Source organism: Caretta caretta, chromosome 24 (genome assembly GCF_965140235.1).
Source record: "Caretta caretta isolate rCarCar2 chromosome 24, rCarCar1.hap1, whole genome shotgun sequence".
Lineage (NCBI taxonomy): Eukaryota > Metazoa > Chordata > Testudines > Cheloniidae > Caretta > Caretta caretta.
In genome coordinates, this window is record NC_134229.1 from 7347105 (window position 1) to 7357232 (window position 10128).

Sequence of the window (10128 nt, forward strand, 5' to 3'; positions counted from 1 at the left end):
AGCTGTCTTGGACCCAGGATATTAGAGAGACAAGGTGGGTGAGGTAATATCTTTTCTGGGACCAACTTCTGTTGCTGAGAGAGACGAGCTTTCGAGCTTCCACAGAGCTCTTCTTCATGTCTGGGAAATGACACTCTGAATATATTTCCCTGATCTGAAGAAGAGCTCTGTGGAAGCTCGAATGCTTGTCTCTCTCACCAACAGAAAGTTGGTCCCATACAAGATTTTACCTCACCCACCTTGTCTCTTAGTGAAAGATTAACATCTTTAATCAGACTGCAGCTCATTTGATCATCACACTGAATTCGCCACCTCCTTCTGCTCAGACAGTTTTACCAACACCAGCTGGGTGATGCTTCTGGTCCCATTTCCACGTGACAGTCAAGTCACTGGGACAGCGAATCTGGCTTGTGTGATCCATGGAGTGTCCAGCCCGGTCCATGTTTCCTGGAGTGTTTCTGGGGAGCTGCAGGAACAGGGGCTGACACGCTCATTGAAAGCAAAGGATGGATCTTTAACCCTCATAAATCACATCAGCGTCCCCATGGACACCTGGACCAGTGGGAAGAATTTCACCTGTGAAGTCAAATTCAACTCTTCCGGCAACAGTGTGAAGAAAAGTACCAGGTATCCTGCAGGTGAGTGATACGATATTTAAAGGTAATGGAAACTCAGATGTAAAATATGCATGTGACCAAGATGAGAGCTGCTTCTATGTGATTTTCCATTACAGAAATTTGGAATATTCTATGGCTTCATTAGAATTTCTCCAGAGAATTTGGGGAAAAGTAAATTGAGGTGTTACAGGGACTACAAGACAACATAACTCTGATTTCTAGGGCAGCTTTCTCCCAGACTGTCCATATAAAGCACTGTAAAGAGTTAAATAATAATAAATCCCAGGAGTAAAGGGGAATTCAGAAGCATTTGAGAAGAGAGATGTTTTCCAGTGAGATATGCAAAATGATGGAGAGACATACAGGGAGGATTTTATAGACGGCAGGAGGTGCAGAGAAGATTCTGATTACAGGAAAAATCATTGGCCTAACAAAAAGAGAACAACGGAGAGGGTGAAAGGTGCTGAAGGCTCCTGTAGCCTCACTCTTTAGAGAGTAAAACAGGTGGTGAAATGGGGAACAGGATCACAGAACATGTCTAATTCTGACCTAGTGCACCAGTCGATCTCAAAGCACTTTACAAAGGAGGTCAGTATCACTAGCCTCATTTTATAGATTGGGAAACTGAGGCACAGAGAGTAGCTGTGATGTGTCCACGCTCACCCAGCAGGCCAATGGCAGAGCTGGGAGCAGACCCCAGGTTTCCTGAGTCCCTGTCCTCTATCCATTAGGCCACACTGCCTCTTGGAAGGGTGTAGGCAGGACTGCTGAAGGAAGCCTTTTGTGTCTTTCTTTTAGCCACCTCCACAGCCCACGCCAGTAGTTGCCTACCTTCCATTGTGTCCCTGGCGGTGCTGAGCGCCCTGATGCTGTTGATGGTGTCTCTGAGTCTCATCTGGACCCTCTGCCCTTCCAGGCTAGGTAATAAGCACTGCCCATCCCCAACATTCTCCTGCAGAGAGCGATCCCACTCCATCCCTCCTCCTGGGGATTACAAGTGTTACCCCATGTGCTACACAGACACACGGTAAATCTCATGAGCACCAAGTCTGAGCTCAGAATGTGACTTTCCTGTGTTGGAAGAACGGCTTTGTTCTCCATGACAAAGGGAGCAATGCCCATGGCCCAGGCTGCTTGTGTATAGTTCACAAAGAGCACTAGCCTTTCAAATGAGCCCCTCTCCATGTGCCATGCATGGTGGTGCACTGGGCACCCACAGCTCGGATGCATCATTAGTCAGTGAACCTTACAGCTTGGGGGAGTGACTGCGGAAGAGGAACTTTTACCGTTGTCTCTGTCTGTCTGTTCCAGGATTCCAGCCCAGGAGCTCAGCACCTCCAGCTTCGCAGGAGAACCAGGTACGTCACGTTACAAATGATCTCAGTCTAATTGTGTTTGTCTCAGGTATTTCTAATGGGTAAATCGCCTTAGCGCATTAGAGGCCTACAAGTGTTGTTTCCAGCCCAGCTTCTAACAGACTTGGCCATTCGGCAAATCACTTAACTGCTCCATGCCTCGGTTTCCCCAAGTATACAAAAAGAGATAACAAGACCTAATTCACATGGATACTAGGACATTTAATTTATTAGTGTTTCAGACTGTACACTCTTTCAGAGCAGTTCGTCTTCGCTTTGGCCCAGATTGTCAAAGGTATTTAGGTGCCTCCCTCCCATAGTTGGGCATATACATACTTTGAAGATCTGAGCCTTTGTGTCTTATACAGAGCAGGGCATAGTGCTGGCACTTAACAAACAAATAATAATAATTGATAGTACTGGAAAAGAACATTAAGATTCTCAACAATGAAAAGTGCTTGAGACCTGATCCAAAGCTAACTGAAATGAACCGGAGAGTTTTCATTATTTCCGTGACCTGCACATCAGGCCTGAGCAGAGCCAAATGTTATCACTGAGTTCTTAAAGTCACATGGCACTGTCCATTTTCATAACACACACCATTTATAGGAAAAGTGGGAGAATAAGAGACAGGAGGGAATTTTTAGTAAGGTCAATGGATGCTAAACTCACTTGCCTGTTCCAGTCTGTCTCTGCTTGTATCATTTCATTTTACAAGGAGGTGGCTAATTTTATTAAATGTCGCCAAACAGGGTGGAATCTTATACGCTCATCTGGATTTCGATTCACGGAATCGCGACGGGCGCACGATGCAGCCATCAGCCAGAGGGAAACATGTAAAACCTTAAACTGTCTAATGCAGGGGAATCCACACATAGGAACTCACTGTTCTCTGCTGATCTCAGTGGGGTTAGCCAACCTATAATAAAGCTCTTTCTGGCTGTATCCTTTTTTCTCTCCTCTTCTCTGTTTAGAATATAAATGTCAGAAAATCCCCCAAAGAATTATCCCCGAGAGGTGGGAAATCTCATTGTTTAAGCTAAGAGCATCATTATATAGGTGACTTTTCGGTTGATTTGCATATTTTGAAGAACTGGTTGGAAAATGGCTTTTTCTCCCTCATGGAAAATTTTGATAAAAGCAAAAAAGTTTAATTTTTCCTAAAATTTTCAGCAGCAAATGTTAACTTTTTGTTGAAGGATTTTTTTCACCCATAACACATCTTCAGCTACAAACCAAACCGTGATTTTATTTCCGGCTTTTCAATCTTCAGACCAAAAAAAATCAAAGATTTGGGTTTTGTCGAAAACCCAATTTTCCCTTGGGGGGGAAAAATAGTTTAGATGGAAAGTTTTCAACCAGGGCTCATATTTAGGAACAAATCCCTGCAGAGGGACTTCCTCAGATTCACAGTCTGATAAATGTGAAGGTCAGAAGGAACCATCGTGACCATCTTGTCTGACTTCCTGAGTCATAGACCAGAGAACCTCAAGCCCGTAACTTCTGGTTGCGCTGTGGTGTAGCTTTTAGAGAGACACCCAATCTGAACATAAAGCCTGCAGAATCACATCCGTGGGCAAGAGGACCTGCTGCCGTTTTGCAGTGACAGGCGATGCACCATGCATGTCAGCTGAGATTATTAATGGCAAAGAGGGATCTAGAAAGAGCTGGTAGGTCAGGCTCTCTGTCTGAGGAGTGGTGCTGCTATTGTACTGATTCCTGCTTTTCTTGAAGGGCCAGATCCTTAGAAGCCCGCAGGCCATGCCATCTAATAAGAACAGGTAATCAACAAAAGGGGCTCTCCCTAGCCATTGAGGCTGCACTGTTGGGATCCCAGCCAGCTCTTTTCAAGCTCTCCTAATGCTCCTTACTAAAACGGTACATCAGTCTCGTCACTGAAGCGTCCGTTGCCTTTTTCAGCGGGTGAGATGCTGCAGCTCAGCTTATTGTGTCTGAGGGGGAGACTTTGCAAATCCCTCAGGCCAGGTTCTGCTCTCACTTGTGCCCGCGTAGACGTGCGGCAGTCCCTGGAGTTGTGCCAGCTTCACCACCGTGTCCCAGGCAGCAGAATCCGGCCCTGGACATTTCATTTAATACCTGGACTCAACTTGCTGCACCCCACAAGGGCCAATAAAAAGATGAATGAAGAAGGGCCTCAACCTGAGCTCATTTCGCCCACGAGGCAGCAGGAGGAGGCCCTCTGTCCGATGGGACTTCACACTGGGGTCTGGAACAGGGGCAGATGGTCCCCAGTACGCTTTCAGCAAGCGGAGAAGAGCTTGGCCAGCTTCCCGAGTGGGTACACGTCAGCCTACTCAGGTGGTTGTTGCAACCGGGTACACGATGCATCTTCACTTCCTGTCCTGAGCTGCAGTGCAGGGTTGCTGGGGGGCCGACAGAATTCCTATAGACCGTTAAAAGGCCTTGTCCTATAGGCTGTTGAGGCCCCCGCTGTGATGTGCTGAGGTCAAAAGTAGGGGAGGATGCTCACCAGCTTGCAGGACCACAGCCCAAGTCCAGAGGGCTTTGGAATCCTGAAAGCACTGTACAATTGGAAGTTATGACAGGTCCTTTCTGTAGGCAGGGGCCATGCTGGGGAGACACTGACCCACATACTCAAAGGTATTTAAGCTCCTAACTTCCATTGAAATCAATGGGTGTTAGGTGCCTACATACCTTTGAGGATCTGGGCCATTATGCTTGCATAGCTTTAGGATTTCTATGGTCTTATCTGCATTACAACGTGAGCCTCTTCCAATGAGTCTGGGGGTCCTGATTCTCATTTGCACTAAGCCCCTTTACCAGGGCTTAATTTGTGCCAAGGCTGAGCCCCGTTTCCTCTAGGCCTGGCAGTGCATCGCCCCGGCATCTCTGAGCTTGCTGCATCAGTTATGAATGTAAAAAAATTACTTGAGTCCCGGCACCTAATTGCTTGATCCCCAGCACCTCTTTCATTAGAAATTAAGCGCTGCCCTGGTAGGGTCAAGGGGCCCGTAAGGGGGCATGACTAATTCACTGCCTGAACTGTGTAATGTAAAGGGACCCAAATGTAATGGAGAATAATCATATGAAATATAGACCCCGCCTGCTGTCAGGTGTGATCTGAAGCACAACCAGCCAAAGAATGACCCTAAAGGAACTGCGGGTTTAATATCAGAAGCAGAATACAGGATCACAGAGATGTTATCATTATCACCGGCAGCAGCAGCTATAGAAACCCTTGCGGCTTTAAGCCAGTGGCAGGTTGGGTGTGTGTACAGAGGCTGTACAGCCCGGGGGGGTCCTGCGGGGCCAGGCTGGGCTGCGAGAGCCAGCGCTGAAAGGTCACGTAGGCCGGGACGTCTGTGACACAGAGTGTGCAGCACCAGCCTTTCGACGAGTTCTGCTTTGTTCAAAGAGCCAGTTTCATTTCATGGGAAATGCGCTGTTGCTCTTACAGTGGGGTGAGGTAGGAAACCGCACAGACACAGGCCATGAGCTCAGTTAACGTGCTTACAGCTTTGAAAAACAAAATATGTATAACTCCTATCTAAAAATATAAATGAGATACACTAACACCCCAGCCATACCGCCAGCCTATGCAATAGGCCTCCTTGTTGCCCCTAAGTCCCTCTCTGCCGCTCTGGTGGTGTAAAGGAGCCTGAAATGAGCATATATATAATTAACCTGCATTTTAAGGCCCCTTTACACGGTCTGAGTGATGCAAAACCCTTGATGTAAATGACGATCAACCCCTACGAGTTTAACAGTGGCCCAGCATGGATTTCTCGCATGGGGAGGGGCAAACCCCCATCCACCCACACTTACCCGTGTTTTAGAGCAAGCAGGAATTAATTCAGGGAGGTCTTATGGCCAGATGATCTCAGTGGTCCCTCCTGGCCTCATGATCTATGAATCCATGTTCTAACTTGGTTCCTTAAGCCCATTGTGGAGCACTCAGCACAGTCATAACCGTGCAATGAGAATATTTTCTCCACTTATAACCAAATGACCAGCTATGGTGACAGGCATAAGCTACGCTTTTCACGTGTGGATTGACCACGCACTGAGCCAGATCTCCAGCGGCTGTCAACGTGTGGAGTTATGCCAGGATCTGACCCTCCGTCATCAATCAGAATGTCTGTTGTGAAAAGCGATATCTGGTAAAGAAGTGGCTTGTCCTGTCCACATCAGTGATTCAACGTGCGTGAGGAGAGAGAGGCTCCTCCAAGTGCCATATGGCTGGGCTTACTGTTAAGCTTGTCATTTGGCTCGGCCCTGCGTAGGGAGAGTTACAGGGGGTTACCAGTGTTGGAGGTGAGGAAGGCTGCAGGTAAAATGGACCAGGCTGTGACTATGAGCAGCAAGGTCACGGGGTGACTTCCTGAAGGGGCCGACTGATTAGAGAAACAGCAGCTGAGCTATCCAGGACAATTCCTGCCCTGTGTGAGCAGCCTGCGCCACTCTCCGATGCAGGAGGTCCGCTCAGTAGCGGGGCTAGACGTGAAAACCGGGCAGAGGCTCTGCTGCTGCTGATGCAACGTTCTGAGTTGTGAGTGTGGAAACGCTGGCCGCCCGGTGCCAGGCGTCCGAGCCCACTGCACTGCAGAGCCCAGCTGCAGACCCCCCCATCGGCACTGACCGCGTCAGAACAGCTACTCCTGTTTCCAGAGTCCAGACCCGCAAGGTACCTGCTGCATCGTCATTCTGCATGACCATGATACAGTAAGTCCTGTCGGACAGCCGCTCCCCTCCCCCCGGGGAGCAGGCAGGGGCTGCATCCGTGCTGAGCAGGAGACAGGCAGACCCCGGAGCAGAATTCAGTGTGTAGAGGCGCTCCAGCTATGGATGTTGCCTGCGTGTGGGATGCCCAGACTGATGCGGGACAAGGGCCGGGTGATCTGCCAACTAATTGAAAGGAAAATGGAGCTAAGGGGCCAGGCCCCCAGCTGGAGTAAATTCTCATTGCTCCATCGACTTCCATAAAGCTACGCTGATTTATGCCAGCTGGGGATCTAGCCCATCGGCTTCAGTGGAGCTTCACCAATTTATACCAGATGGGAATGTGGCCCATCAACTTCAATGGAGCAATGCTGATTTACACCAGCTGGGGATCTGGCCCCTCGACTCCAATGGAACGATGGCAATTTGCACCAGCTGGGAATTTGGTCCCTTGACTACAGTGGAGCAGCACCGATTTTCACCAACTGGGGATCTAGCCCCGTTGATTTCAGTGGAGCAATGCTGATTTATACCAGCTGGGGCTCTGGCCCGTTGACTCCAAAGGAGCTCTGGCTGATTTTCACCAGCTAAGGATCCGTTCCAGTCTTTATTCTTGACCAAGTACATTTAGTGAAAAACTGCAGCAAACCAAAGGTATTTTGCTAGTTGGAAAATCTACACTCAGAAGCTGTGAGCCTGTGGGTTAAACAAACCACAAATACGTTACAGCCAAAGTCTCAGTAAACAACAAACTTCCGGCTGCGTTGACCTTTCTGACCACTACTGCTTTCTCATGCTTTGCAGAGAGAGCTCTGCAGCGTGGTTTAGTCTTTTGATCACTCATCTGAGAATTTAAATCTTGGGGCGGGGAGGGGGTTCCGCCATCTATTTTCACAAACGCTGTAGCCCCCTGAAGAGCACAAATCATATTTGCACCTTTTATTTTACATAATGTGAAACATACAATTCCCCAGCCGACACAAAGACCAAATCCTAAGTCAACAGTTTTCCCAAAGACACCATCCGACCCTGCTCTTTCTGGCTGGATCAGCCGGGACCAACAGCCCCAACTTCTAGTCTCAAGAAAATGTTCCCATAAACCTGTCAAGAGAAAATGGAGTTAAAAATTAACTTGAATTTAGTGTTGGGCCTGAACTAAAACCTTAGAGCTGAATCTTTGTGAGCAGTTTATTGAGGAAGTTCTGATTTAGATCCTGGCTTGTGTGATGCTGCCCCCACCCGAGTGGGTTGTCGGCAGCAAGAATCAAACCTCGGGACCTCTGGCGCTAAAAGCATGAGCATCTACCATAGGAGCTAACAGATAGTTTTATTACCTAAAGGTGGAGTAGGGCTGTCAACCTGTATATGTGGCCCAATCACCACTAGAGGGCGGAAGAGTACACTTATATTCGGACCCATTTCTACATAAAGTATTGTATTGTCCAGTACATTCCCCTAAATTAGGATGTCCTTTAATTGGACCAGTGTAGCATCATGATAGCGAACGCAACACCAGGTGCTGACATGGGACCATTTTAGCAGCACTTCTGCTTACTGGGCATGCAGTTAGCTAGAGAGGCCAGTTCTAAATGCCAGTGAAGTAACACAGACAAAGATATAAAGAATAAGAAGAAAGACTAAGTGCCGGGAATAGCATTTTTGTTCAATCTGGTGTTTCATTTCGTGTCAAGACTTTCCAGAATGTTTCTCTCCCCCAACAGCTTCTTCTCCTGGGGCCTGTTTCACCATCATCCTGCAGCTTGTGCCATCAGAGGGCGTGAAAACGCTTTGATCGCGCTCACTTTGCACTGGGGTAACGGATTGCACAAGGGGCAGGGCAACCTTACCAGGGAAAGCTGGTCAATTGGTGCAAGAGACCTGCCCTCCAGCTGTCTGAGTTGAGAAGCCTGGGCTGTATTATTTTCTCCTCTACTCCAGAGGTGAGTCCAGGCTGGGTTTAAATATTCCCACTTCCCGCGACAACCCATAAAATGGATTAGCGTTCAATAGGAGTTCAGTGTTCCCGCAGTGTAAGTGGGGCCCATATGAACTGATAGGTGACTTCCAGTCAGGGAACAGGTAGATGGCAAGGACAGGCAGCCAAAGGGGAATTGTGGGAAGACACTGGAGGACGAGGAGCCCTCAGGAGTTGAGTCACAGCCCTAGCCTGTATCCACGCTACAGAATGGTCATGTTAGCAGATGACAAAGTTGTGCTCAGTAGGGCATTAGCCTGTACTCCCAGCTGGGCCAGCCAGCGCATGTCACTAGCACCTCCACACATGAGAAAGGGTTCTTTGTGTGTGGATGGGGGTTGAGTTAACAATCACGTTCTAACACAAGTGAACTTTGCAGTGAAGACAGGCACGGCAGGGTTCACTACCCATTGAAGGAACTGTCTGGAGAGGACTGCTGAAGTCAGGCTGGGTACAATCAAGGATCCCCGTACCTTGCCCTAGGGCTGGGCTATTTAAACAGGAAGAGGAAATTGAGCAGGAAGGAGGGGACTAGAAGTTATGCAGGCTGCAGCTTCTCTTAGCTCCTGGAGATTAGCCTGGATGGGCCCAGAGATTTTGTTTGCTGACTCTTATATTTAGAAGTTGTGAACCGGGGCCTTGTGAAGTTTATTAAGGCTTTCTCCTTCCCTGAGACCTTCTTAAAGAGGGCATGTTTGTTTTGGCTTCCCATGTCTTGGATCCTTTACAACAAGGCTGAGACTTTGCAGCACAGATTTAAAATTAATCTAATCCCAGGAATTATGCTTAAGGCTACTATTCTGTCACAGAGGTCATGGAATCCATGACTTCCAGAGACCTCTGTGAGTGACATTTTCTGCCCTGGGGCTGGAGCTGTCAGCAGGCAGCCCTGCAGCTCTCAGACACTGCTGGCAGTGGGCCCGCAGCCGTTCCTAGCCAGTGGGCAGCAGGGGGACCCCAGAGCTCCTGACTCCTGCTGGCGGCGGGTGGACCCTGCAGTGGCTCAGATGCAGTGGGCGGCAGGGGTTCCAGAACCCCCAGCTGCCGCAGGTGCTGGACCCTCCTCCCTCCCCATTTTGTGAGGGATATTTTATTAGTAAAAATCACAGACAGGTCACAGGCTTCCGTGAATTTACTAAAAATATCTGCGACCAAATCTGAGCCTTAATTACGATGAGATTATCTCAATTGACGTGAAGGGAAGTTGTGTGGCCAAATCCCAGCCATGCTTTTGAAGCAACCGTGGATAAAATGCAAGGTCACAATGATCCACAGTACACAGCGATCCTACACGAGTACTTCTGTGGCTTTGCAGGCATGTGCTGTGTATGACATTCGGCATTGGGGAGGCCTCATCTGGAGTACGGTGTCCAGTTTTGGGCCCCACACTACAAGAAGGATGTGGATAAATTGGAAAGAGTCCAGCGAAGAGCAACAAAAATGATTAGGGGTCTGGAACACATGATTTATGAGGAGAGGC